We start from the raw sequence: 13165 nt of genomic DNA on the forward strand, positions 1-13165 counted from the left end.
AGTAATTTGAACAGAGGAGACTTAATATAAAGAAGTATTGACTTTTTATAAGAAATTAATTAAGAGGGATAAAATAAAACTCCCCAAAATATTATAGGGCTAAGGCAATATGCCCAAGAAAGAAATAAACTTCCAAGTAGTGAAAATGGGGTTCCTCCCTAGACTGGGAATTCAGATCTCATTGAAGAAGGTAAGGTTACAGCCCACTGGATGACAGGATATTCCTTCATGGTTTGGGGCTAGAGCTTGTTCGAAGTTAGCAGGCCAGTGTAGAAACAGAACCATCTGCTGGGGAGGCCACAAAATTTTCCAGGAAGATGCATATTTAAGTTGTAGTTTAACTGGGAAGTCAGTTGGGTCACCAGCTAACCTAACCACAAAGCTGCTAGGAAGCTTCCCACAGGAAACTCACCTAAGACAATCACAGGGAGTGCGCCAGGAAGCCCATGAGTGCCCTTGGAACTCAGGCTGCGTAAGGCAGCTGTGTTACCCACAGAACTGGCCCAGAAGCTGAGGTGCCAGTGAATTTGCTTCTGAGAAGCCAGCTGTGTTTATGATACTGAAAAGCCACCTGCTGGACTCAACAATGGTGGTCTCCACCGGATGCCCTACATGTCAGCCCAGCACCGCTCAAGCAGGAAGAAGCAAAGCACACCAGACCGAAAACAGTGCTAACACTAAGTCCTGCACTACCAAAGATTAGTGTTGTGCCAGCTCATGAGGAAGAGTGTCCCGATGTCACAAACAGGGCCGTGAAGGGTGAATTTGGAGCTAAGAGGCAATACATTTATAACTGAAACAATTTAATAAACCAATACCCAAGTGAACAAACCTATAATACATTCACCTTCACGTAAGTCATTAAGATTCCACTATGCACTGTCTGGAAGAATATGAACCTCCTGGAGAATAGTAATGTATAAATTTCACAACATTGAAATGAAGCAAATATCTAGAAGAACTGCAGCATTTCACTTAGCTTTGATATTAAAGGCAAAACGATATCCCTTTCACAACACAACTCTGAGAGCAGTCGTTTAATGTAGTTAACCTATTGGAAATCCTAAGGCATCTCTGTACTAGTATCCATAAGCTAATTTGAATAATATCACAGTTCCTGTGAACAAATTATTCCATAGCTATTTGCAAGGGTTAATTAACTCCAGCAGGTCTGGAATTCACCCGAAGTACCTGCAAGGCACCATCCCTGGCCAAGGCATGAAAGATACGGATTAATAATATTGCTTTGTAGCCATGAATCTGAGGAGCTTCAGGGTCATTCATACTATCTTGGCAGCTTCGTTTATTGTAAATAGTGAGATTGCTGATTTACAACTAATCTTGGCAAAAACCCTTGTGTCTGTGAGGTGAGTATGGGGACGGTGGTGCTTTGCTGTTGGGCTAGTTACATACTAAGAGTATGCCTACGTGATCAGTGAGCTGAGAACCTATGGCTAAAATTCCATTTGGGGCTCCCTGTTTTCAAGGTGTTCTGTGCATGTCAGTGCTTCCTGACCCAAGAGAAAACATGTTCCTTCCCACTGTGGCCCTTATAGAGGGAAGGAAGTTGAAGTCCTCTCTGGACCCCTTGCAGCCAGACAGCCCCGGATGCATGCATAGCTTAAATTTAATGATGTTGCTGTATTGTATCGTTTTCTTTTTTGTTTTTCTTTTTAATCCTCACCCAAGGATATTTTTCCATTTATTTTTAAAGAGAGTGGAAGAGAGAAAGAAAGACAGAGAGAAATATTGATGTGAGAGAAACACATTGATTGGTTGCCTCCCACATGCACCCCAACCAGGACCGAGGCCAGGGAGGAGCCTGCAACTGAGGTACATGCCCTTGACCAGAATCAAACCTGGGGCCCTTCAGTCTATGTTCTGCCTCTCTATTCACTGAGCCAAACTGGTTAGGGCTGTATCCTTTTCTTGAAGCAAACTGTAAATTTATAAGCATTGCCATTTGGGGTCCTGTCTTCTTTAGCAATTGTTAGTGCTGCAAGGCTGGTTTAAGGTATAATAATTGCTGGGCCTCACAAGGTGAGTGTTGGTTTGAAACCTTGGGAACTTCCCAGGCATAAATGAAATTGCCCCCCTACACTGAGGGCAGAGAGAGATTAAAGGAAGAGACAGACCACTCCAGATTGGTAGGGGATAGGTTTAACAAGCAAGGAAACTTACACACAAGGCTTATCTTGGATGGCCACAAAACAGGTAGATCTCTGCACCCACATACCAGAGTCTTAAAAGTTTATATGGAGGCCTTCATGGGGTTCAGTCACACACCCAGTCCAGATGGTCTCAACACCATGTTATATCTGAAGGCTGTATTCACCACTTCTGGGAGTGCTGAAGGCAAGTAGAACTTACATTCCCAGGGCACGGAGGGGGTGAAGAACCTCCAGTTTCCCTGGTCCAGCTCATGGGTCAAGTGATGGGCATGTCTCCTTGATGACCTCCTGTCTTCTCAATGACCTCCTCCAATAGTGGGAAAACATTCCAGATGTAGAATAGGTTTTACCCCAGGGAGAAACACTAGGAAACAGTCTTTTAAAGACTTTATTTTTCCTTAAGAGCCTGAGAAACTTTCCTTTTGGCACCTCCCCTCTTCCCTTGTTTGAAATTTCTCTAGATTTGACAACTATTAACAGGATTCTACATCCCATTCTGTTGCCTTTAATATTTCCAAGCCAGTAAGTTTTTGTCATTTTTATAATGAAACTCAAATGATGAAATGTGCTGGCTCTGGGCTACATTTTTCCTTTTTCTGAAAAGACAAATATTGAGAATAGTTTGCGACAAACGATACTTACATTTTTTAATTCAGTTGTTTATCTAGTATAAGAGTACCATCACTTCACCTCCTTATTGAATATCCAAAAGCCCATTGGATTTTCTTGTTTTTTTGTGTGTGAAGTACCATGCCATGTCAATAAAAGCCATTAGTTCCTCTTGCATAGATATGTCTTTCATAATGCAGAAGTTATTTCTTAAAGCTCTGATTGTGAATATTTTCTGTAAATTAGGATAAAGAGTAAAGCATTAGATATTTTAATATATTTTTATTTAATAACATTCAAATAATGTTATTTACCTTTTCAAGAAGTAGAAATACAAAGTAGGGTTTTGTTCAAGACTAGAAGTTGTTTAGATTGGAGGTGATTAATGTATTGGATGTAATTTTTACTAGCTATTGTCACGTGGCCAAAGACATGTTTTAATTTTAAAAACTGTCAAATATTAAACCCCTGGGTGAGACAAAGCATTAAGCCAGCTCATCGCACCCACCATTTCTGATGCAATAGCTTGGAGAAGAGTACAGTTAAAACCTAGCCCTTCTTGGTAGACAGCATCTGAGGGGAGAAGAAGCGTGATTCAGGAAAGCAGAGGTGGCCATAGTGCACAGCTTTCTTGGCCAGATGATTTGAGACCCACCTCAATGCCCCTCAGTTTCCCCAGTGAAACCAACCTAAGATGGGGTCCCAGAATCAATATAGGTCCATTTCCAACCGTGTCATTTACCTCTGGGACCGGAAGTGGGACATTAGGGTGAAAGCTACTGGGGTTATCTACTTTTTCCCATTTTGTCCAGTAAATAGGCCCCCTTCCTCTTTTCAATTTTTCAAGCTTATTTAATTTAGTTGAACCATGAGGATGCAAGCTAGAGAAAATTGAAATGGGCTGTCTGTAAATTAAGTGAACCCAGAAGCCAAACCCAGCACATTTCAAACTGTTCCTTTAATGAAGTTGTTATTATAAAATGTTTCTATTTTATTAAATTTTAAATGATGGCATTGACCTTGGATTTGTCCTGACAGAGAGTTTGGAAACTGCAAATATATGGCCAGATCATTAAGATTGTCCTAATAATAGGTAAATACAAACATTTGTATTAAAAATGCCTTTTAACCCTCACCGGTTTGGCTCAGTGGATAGAGCGTCAGCCTTCGGACTGAAAGGTTCCAGGTTCGATTCCGGTCAAGGGCATGTACAGGGGTTGCGGGCACATCCCCAGTGGGGGTTGTGCAGGAGGCAGCTGATCGATGTTTCTGACTCTCTGTCCCTCTCCCTTCTGCTCTGTAAAAAAATCAATAAAATTTAAAAAAACAATGCCTTTTAAATACTTGCCAAAAGCTTTCATCCATAACTCCATCTTTGCCAAGCAGCAATACTCACTGAGCAAATAGCTTTTGTCTATCACTCTTCTGAGTGTATCAGGAAGACAAAGTGTAATTAATAGGCTTGGCTGTCCTTTAATATAGATATTCTCCATGGAAGACATTTATTTATCTGATTACCATTTTCAGCTTTCTACCTTTGGCCTCTGGGCATGAATGTAAAAGGAACAGAGGATGAATACCGAAAAATTAGCCCAAATGTTAGAATGGACCAATCTGGGTATAAATCCCACTCCCAGCGGTACCACTGATTAGTATGAAATGACTAGTTACTTGAGTTCTCTGAGCCTTAGTTTCCCATTTAAAAAAGCAAAATATTATTGTGGTTATTTTAAAATTTTAAGTGATGCCTCACAAAGGGCCTACAACATCAGACATATACAAATTATTGGTAATGCTGTTATTATATGTATCATTATGGTTTATCTAAACTTTTGGTATAGCTCTGCGTTTTTGCCTCAGCAGGCCTCAGTTAGCTTATTTCAACTGCTGAGTTGTTTTAGACCTATTATCATGACCCTAACCAAAATTGGCATTCTGTGAGTCAGTGACATTTTCTCATATTAAACTTCAGTTAGATAGAGGTCATTGTCATTTGCAAAAAAATTATGACTTAGGATTGTCTGTGTTACGTGAAAGTAGTATTGCAAAGTCACTTCTGGGTTCACAGGCAAGTTCCTTTAATCCATCTCTTAGACTATTTCTAATTAAGAAAGGCTAGTGTAGTCAGCGTGACTGTAAAAAAGCATTCACATTTGAGATTCAATAGGGAGGTGACAAATACGTTCAATTATACATCAAACAGTTGTATTTATGATGGTTCCGAAAAAACATATTTTGCACATTTTTATAAAGAAATATGGCCGAAACCGGTTTGGCTCAGTGGGTAGAGCGTCAGCCTGCGGACTGAGAGGTCCCGGGTTCGATTCTGGTCAAGGGCATGTACCTGGGTTGCCAAAAGCTTTCATTCATAACTCCATCTTTGCTAAGCAGCAATACTCATTGAGCAAATAGCTTTTGTCTATCACTCTTCTGAGTGTATCAGGAAGACACTGGGGATGTGCAAGAGGCAGCTGATCGATGTTTCTCTCTCATCAATGTTTCTAACTCTCTCTATCTCTCTCCCTTCCTCTCTGTGAAAAATCAATAAGGTATATTTTTTTAAAAAGAAAAGAAATATGATTGTTAAAATAAAACAAATTATGTTGGAGTGTATTAGGTTGTAGACAAGAATTTAAAAGTCAAGTCGTACAAGTATAACCAATGGACACAGATAGTAGGGGTGCTAGGGCATGGGTGGAGAGGGGCAGGATCAGCCAGGGAGATGTCAATGGGGAAAAAAGGAGACATATGTAATACTTCCAACAATAAGGAATTTAAATTTTAAAAAAGTCAAGTAGTGAATTTATTACAGTTGGAATTTCAAAATTAATCAATGACATTGGAACAAAGGCCTAAACATTGAGTGGAGGGGAAGATAAGAATTAAGTTAGGTTCCTCCCAAATACCACCCAAGAATAAATTCCAGATAGAACAATGATTTAAATTATCTAAAAACAAACAATTAGAAAAACTTTTAAAAATAATAATATGGCAGTATTTTTTTTTCATTTTTACATTGGTAAAGGCCTGTCTTAACATATTACCAAAGTCAGGATTACTATAGGAAAAGACTAATACCCCAAATGAAGTAACTCTATGGCAGAAGACACTCTAAAGAAAGTTTAAAAAGACAAATGACAAATTTTGAAAATACCTTTCAACATATACCACACAAAGGGTCAAAATCATTTTGGATGAGAATGCTAACATTTGGAAGGCATGCTGCCATGAATCCAGATACATTCCAATCCAATTCCAACCTAAGCCTCTCCTACCTTCAACAGGAGGTCCCCAAGGGAGCCTTACATAAGGAACCAAAGCAGAACTTGAATCAAACTACCACTTACTAACAGCTAACGTCTATGTAAGGAACTAATACTCCAAATGCATTATAGGTGATTCAGATCTTAAGCTTGAGTCTCGGGGTCTTATTAGGGTCTCTTCATTCTCTGGTTCTCACCTCTCAACGCTCCCCCTTCCTATATAACTTATTAAGAGCATTCTCAGGAATGTTTACATCGTAAAGTGCCTTGTCTTAATAGTGTCCTTAAGTTGGTTTATCAGTTCTGCCACATGGAATACAAGCCAGAATGGCAAGAAATTGCTGTCTTGGCCTTGGTGCCTAAAGTTGGAAGTCCTAAATAGAGAAGAGAGAATGGGTCTCTCTGATTTAAAGATACAATAATCTTGTCTATTTTTAACTATGGCCCAATTAATGATTCAAAGTCTGACTGTATATTTTAACAAATGTTTCTTCTTTGTTGAGGAGTGGGTTACAAAAAAAGACAACAGTAGTGTAGGAAAGACATGAGAATTATTTGTGATATCAGAAAAACGAAGTGGAAATCTAAAACTCCATTTTGAGAATTTATAGACACCTCCACTCTTGCTAAATTCACCCCTAATCACAAAGACTAGGCAGATGATTAAGAAAATATCCCTGGAATGAGATCTGTCTCCACCATGATTGTGTGACCATGAGTACATATCTTAAACTTTTAAGCTCATTCCTTTACCTGTTAAATTAAAATACTACATCTTTGGGTTTGTAACAAGCACTAAATGAGATACACTAAGAAAACTGTAGTTTCTGCCACTTTGTACTATGGTATTTTTCACTGAGAAAGAACCAAATTGTATGTTTAATCCAGTGCCTAGCAGATAGTAAAGAGTCAATAAATGTATATTTTAATCCCTTTCTATTGGTAAAAAAGACACAAAATTTCTCAGAAATATCTTTTAACTACCACAATATTAGCCAAACTAGTATTTCCAGCTTCATACTAGCAAAGAGCCTGGTTCAATATATGGTAGAATGCTTGATACACTTTTGTGTCATCAATGTTCAATTTGATTCAGAGAAGAAATCATTCAGCAAATGTTCTGAAAATAGTCTTTGTCCTTGTGGCTTGTCACTTTTGATTTAGTGACTTGTGTTTAAGAAGTGAAGCGTTTTCTTTGGAACTTGGTACACTGCTTTGAGTCCAAAATTCTTAGGAAACTGTTATAAGTATTAAAATGACTGTTGGGTGCATTGGACCCCTTGTTTTGGTGCCACCATTTATGCCCAGATCAGTCCCGATATGCTACAAATTGTCCCAAATCAAAAGCTAATACTAAAACGTCATTCATTGCATGCCATTGGACATAAGCGAGAGTCTTCTTGGAGATAACTGGATTGATATTCTTTAGACAAAATGAGTATTAAATAATTTGCAACAGTTCATCCTAAGGGTTCCGTGAGAGTTTTTCTGTCTTTTATTTCCTATTATAATACTAAGTAGGACATTTTATTTGAATTTGTAGGTGTATTTGCATGGAACAAAATTTGAGTCCCTACAGCTTCAGTCTGCTTAACAGTATAAATGCTGCTATTATTGGCTCAGGGTTTTACAGAGAGGGAGATGTAAAGGGCATAATTCTGACTTAATCAATTCTCCTGTCCACATTTCACTGTCAGGCATGATCAAAGCTACATGAAGCCATCATCCAAAGTCACCTTATAATTCTCCTTGTGCTCCTGAGATTTCTAACCCATTATTTGAGGAAAAACTGCTTTGATGTCATATTTAAATATATTTTTATGTCCAAACCTTGATCTTGGTTACAGCTAAACCATGGAGTTGATGGACCCTGGTAGAACAAAGAGAAGTCGTTCTCTGTTATAACTCACATTATACTGCATTCTCACCAGTAACAAAAAAATATGGCAGCTCCTTTATTTAATGTGTGACTGCACATCTGAGTCAAATGAGAAATACAGTAGTCCTTCACACAGCAATAAGGGGTAAGTTATGTATTATTACAGGGACACAGCTCTATTTTGCTGTAGAAGAAATATAAAGATGGCTGACTCATATAGGCTTCCTAGCTTTCATATTTCATTCCTTTTTAGTTACTACAGAAGCTTCAAATCTGAAATGTCGAACTGTCAGTGAAGCAACACACCCTTTTCTTATTCTTTCATCACTTTTTACATTAAGTGCTTCTCACATAGGAAAGCTCTATTTCTACCCCCAGAGAATCTGGCAGCCACAAGACTTACCAGTGTCTATGCCTGTCTCTGAGTAGCAGTCAAGTGCTCCAAGAGAATAACAGAGAAGTCACTGATATTTTTAAGAAATTTCTCCAGAAGCTCGTCAAAAATTTGGCATAAAGAAAATTAATTTTTGAAATCTTAAGATTTTATTTAAAACTCGTTTTTGGAGACCAAAGGGAAATCATATTTATAAAATCTTATATAAATGGGTTCCATGGTCCATTAATATCTTTTTGCTGTTGTATGATTTTTTGTAGTAAAATACATTGCTCATGAATACATTTCCACTTTATAGGACCTTTAAATAAAATGGCAGAAAAGAATGGAATGGGAAAAGGGAATTGACATTTGTCAGGTACTGATGCTTTGCCAGGAAGATCACAATTCATTATACACCTTATCTCTTTCAATCTTCACTACAATCTTTGAAAGGGTGGCAGTATTAAGTATAGTGTGCATATAGAGACACAGGTTTTGGAATCAGTTTCATATCCATTCACTAGCCAACTGACAGTTGAATTATGTAACCTCTCTGAGTTTGTGTCTTCCTTTGTAAATAAAGTGAAATATATCATAGTGTTATTTTGAGGGTTTAAGTAAGTAGCTATAACATTCTTAACAGTGAGTAATGCACATAGCAAATACTTAATTTATACAAGCAAAATAAAATATCAGCACTACTGTTCATTTAACAAAATCAAAAAGTGAGGCTCAGAAGTGATATAATTTGTCCACACCACAATGATAAATAGTAATGAGGCCTTGGCTTAATTTTTATCTCTCTGACCCCAAAGACCATGGTCTTTCAATTCAAGATTTCTCAAAGAATGGGGACATAAAGTTCTACAATGAAAATCAAAAGGAATGTTGTATGGACTAAATTTTTGTGCTCCCCTCACCCCCCCCCCAAAAAAAAATCATATGTTGAAGCCCTAATTCCCAATGTGATTGTGTTTGGAGATGGGGCCTTTCAGAGGTAATTAAGTTTAGATGAGGTTATGAGGTCAGGGACCTCATGATGGGATTAGTTGCCTTGTAGGAAGAGGGAGAGAGAGAGAGAGAGAGAGAGAGAGAGATTACTCTGTCTCCACCCTGTAAGGACGCAGTGAAACAGTAGCCAGTCTGCAAGCCAGGAAGAGAGTTCTCACCAGAATGTGACCATGCTCGTACCCTGGTATTGGACTTCCAACTTCCAGAACTACAAGGATAAATTTCTGTTGCTTCAGCAACCTAGTCTATGGTGTTTTGTTATGGCAACCTGAGGTGCCTAATACAAATATTTTAATTCTATCTGGGAAAACAGAAAATATTGGCTACTATTTCCCACCCCTTTAATGTCCCTTTTTGTTTTTAAATGAGATGAATGATGCAGGTATGTACTCTCTCAACCATTTGTAACTCATAGGAATAATAGGAATATTTCCTAGGGAAGAGTCAGTAGGCAGATGAATGAAGTTGAAATGTCATGTAGTATAATACAAGAGCTGACCACCTGGAAGACAGTCTGTGATCAGGGTAGTTTCCCTTGGAAGGGACGTGGGCATGGAAGAAGTACGATCAACATACTTGGTTCACAGATGCTTACGGAGGTTACTGACTTGCCCATGGTGGTATATACTAAATGATAAAAGTAGGATTTTAAAAGCATAATGTATTTTGCATTCTAAGCTACAATTTAAAAAATAATATGAGCTCTTAGAGCCTTGTTTTGAATTACAGTAAAAAGTATGATTTTTCGTATGTCAAAAATAACCCCCAAACAATTCCATTAAAGAAAACCTGTGTATTTTTATAAGATGTCATCCTAATGGATTTTTTTAATTGGCTAGTCTATTCCACACTATTCTAAAAAGTGTCAAATTTGATTGCATTACAATAGTCCCCTCTTATTCATGGTTTCACTTTCTCAGGTTGCAGTTACCTGCCGTCAGCCCCATTCTGAAAATGTTAAATGGAAAAGTCCAGAAATAAACAATTCATATGTTTTAAATTTTGCACCGTTCTGAGTAGCATGACAAAATCTCGAGTCATCCTGCTCCATCCCACCTGTGGTACCTATGCTGTATATGCTACCAGTGAGTCACCTAGTAGCCACCTGGGCCATCCAATCACCTGTCTTGGCATGGCAGTGCTTGTTTTCAAGCTACCCTCATTTTACTGAACAGTGGCCCCAAAGCATGGGAGTAGCCTGGCAATTCAGCTATGCCAAAGAGAGCCATTACGTGCTTCCTTTAAGTGAAAGGGTATGTAGGTGTGTATGGGGGAGGGGGGAGGCATAGTATAAATAGGGTTTGTTACTTTGTGCAATTGCAGGCATCCACTGGGGATCTTGAAATGCATTTCTACAGGATAAGGGGGGATTACTGTTTAGGAAAAAGCTTCTAGTACCTATATTTAAAAGTTACGTCTTAGGTAACAATGATTACAATTCCCTGTATCTCAGAACATACCATAATGTTTCAGGTTTCTTGCCTTTGCACACGGAAGGTCCACATCCTGGAATATCTTCTGTCATTCCTCCCTTGCCTGTTCAGACACAGCTTCCTCCAGAATAATGTCCCTGGCCAACACATTTGCATTATAAACTGTTGCATTCTCTAAGAAATATTCGTTCCTGCTGTATATTTATATTATAATCATCGCATAATGGTCTCTCTTCCCTATTACTAGACTAGAAACTTGTTGGGATAGGCACTGTGTGTTAATCATTTTTAAAATATCAAGTACCAAGAACATGAGAGGCAACCAGTAATTTTACTAAATTGAATTGCACAGAAACCAGAAAATTAACGTCTTATTTATGATTACTTAAAAAGACATACTTCCTTAATGGGAAGTCAAGAGATAAATTTCTGCATACATTCTACTCTTTTAGTATTATCTTATGGCTTTAAGATTTATAGGTTCAGTTTATCCAGTTACGACATTCACTTTATAATTGGATACTTATGCCTAAAATTAGCCATACTGGTAAAATGCTACAATAAATACTTAAATATTTTGAATCTATTTGCATTTACTATTTTTTAAATCATAATATTAAATCTATAGCTCTTTTCACATTCTCTAAACTTCACAGAATTCTAAAGTGGCTAGTCTAAAAATAGAGTTATTCAAATCCAGATTATATTAACGCATTACATTTAATAGTCCCGAACTAATAATCATTCTACCAGTGTAGGAATAGTTATGCAATGTAATTCTCTTTCCCGGTTTCTTCGTATTTTTGGTTTGTAAATTGAATTTGAAAAGCACTTTTGACAAAGATCACTGATTATACATGCAAATTATTATTGCCTTTAAGCTTAACTGCAACCCTCAGCCCGTGCTCCCCAGGCAAATTGCAAAGACAGCCAAATCATCCACCAGGCTCACACAAAATACTCCCCAGCCCGCTGACATTTCAGTGCAACCACTGCTTAGAAAACCAAAAACACATCTGTGCAGCATTGCAGAATATTTGGGACGAGCAAGGCTTTCTTTCAAAACTTACATTTTACAGTGACTTCTGATTCCTTAAAAACACACATCGGCCTTTATTCTCCTTTGAAAGCATCATTGCTGTATTAGACGTCTGCTTAAGAAGATACCTGGCACTATTTGGAAGGTTTTTCACTTTATCTGAATAGCGTTTCACTGACCCCCCCAGTGGTTCCACTCTTTCACACAGCTGGCTCTACCCTCAAAGTTCCCTTGGAGAGTGGAAATGGAAAAATGTGATAGTTATTCATGTACAGGAGCCTCACTGTGAAAATTCTGGTGGTTCTCACAGTATTCATCAAGACAAATTGGTTTTCTGGCAGGTCATTCTTGAAAGTAGACATTAGTACAGCTGCTGGTGAGTTTGGGCAATTTTTAGTCTATAAATCTTTTTCACTCTTCCTTGATTGGCAAGTTCTGACCTGGTTTTTTTTTTCATTGACCATAAATAGTTTTAGAAATGGAAGAGTCATTTCTTAGCCACCACTGGTTTATAAGATACTTCGTTCAAACTTTACTTCCCTAAATGTTGCTGATTATGTTTTTGACTCGATGTATTTCAAGAAACTCATTGGCTAATGTCTCTGTCTAATCTTATAAAGTTTAGTAGCAACTGAAACTGGACAATGTTAGAGTTAACTCTTTTTTGCACATCCATTCATTCACTCCTTCATTCAGCATTTGTGAAGCAACATTATCATCAAAGTACCTGTAAGATATAGTTTTCTTCATTAAACCATAAAGATGTGGTGATTCCAACTGAGAGTGACTATATTCTTAAATTTCCATCTTCTAATTGGCTCAACCAAACAAATATATTGCTCTTTGTGGTTAGTTCAATGCTAAATCCTGACACATGCTACAATGGAAGACATTTGAATGCATTGTTAAATGGAAGCCAGTCAAAAAGGACCACAGATTATATTATCCTATTTATATAAAACTAGAGGCCTAGTGCATGGATCCATGTATGGGGGGCCCAGGAAGGGGGCTCCTCAGCCTGGCCTGCCCCCTCTCGCAATTCAGGACCCCTTGGGGGATGTAGCAGTGCACCAAGTGACAGCCAGGGAGGAGCCCGAGCCAGGGCCAGGCACCACACCACCGGCACTAATCTCAGCCTGCTGTGTCTGCTGCCACCGCTCAGTAGTGCTGCCACAGGGTCGGGAGAGGTTCCTGATGCCGTGGCAGGTGCACTCGCCAGCGCGAGCCCAGCTTCTAGCTGAGCAGTGCTCCCCCTGTGGGAGCACACTGACCACCAGGGAGAAGCTTCTGCGTTGAGCGTCTGCCCCAGGTGGTCAGTGCACATCATACTGACTGGTCGACTGGTAGTTCCGGTCATTCCATTGTAACAGCCGCCTAGGCTTTT

Source organism: Myotis davidii, unplaced genomic scaffold (genome assembly GCF_000327345.1).
Source record: "Myotis davidii unplaced genomic scaffold, ASM32734v1 scaffold534, whole genome shotgun sequence".
Classification (NCBI taxonomy): domain Eukaryota; kingdom Metazoa; phylum Chordata; class Mammalia; order Chiroptera; family Vespertilionidae; genus Myotis; species Myotis davidii.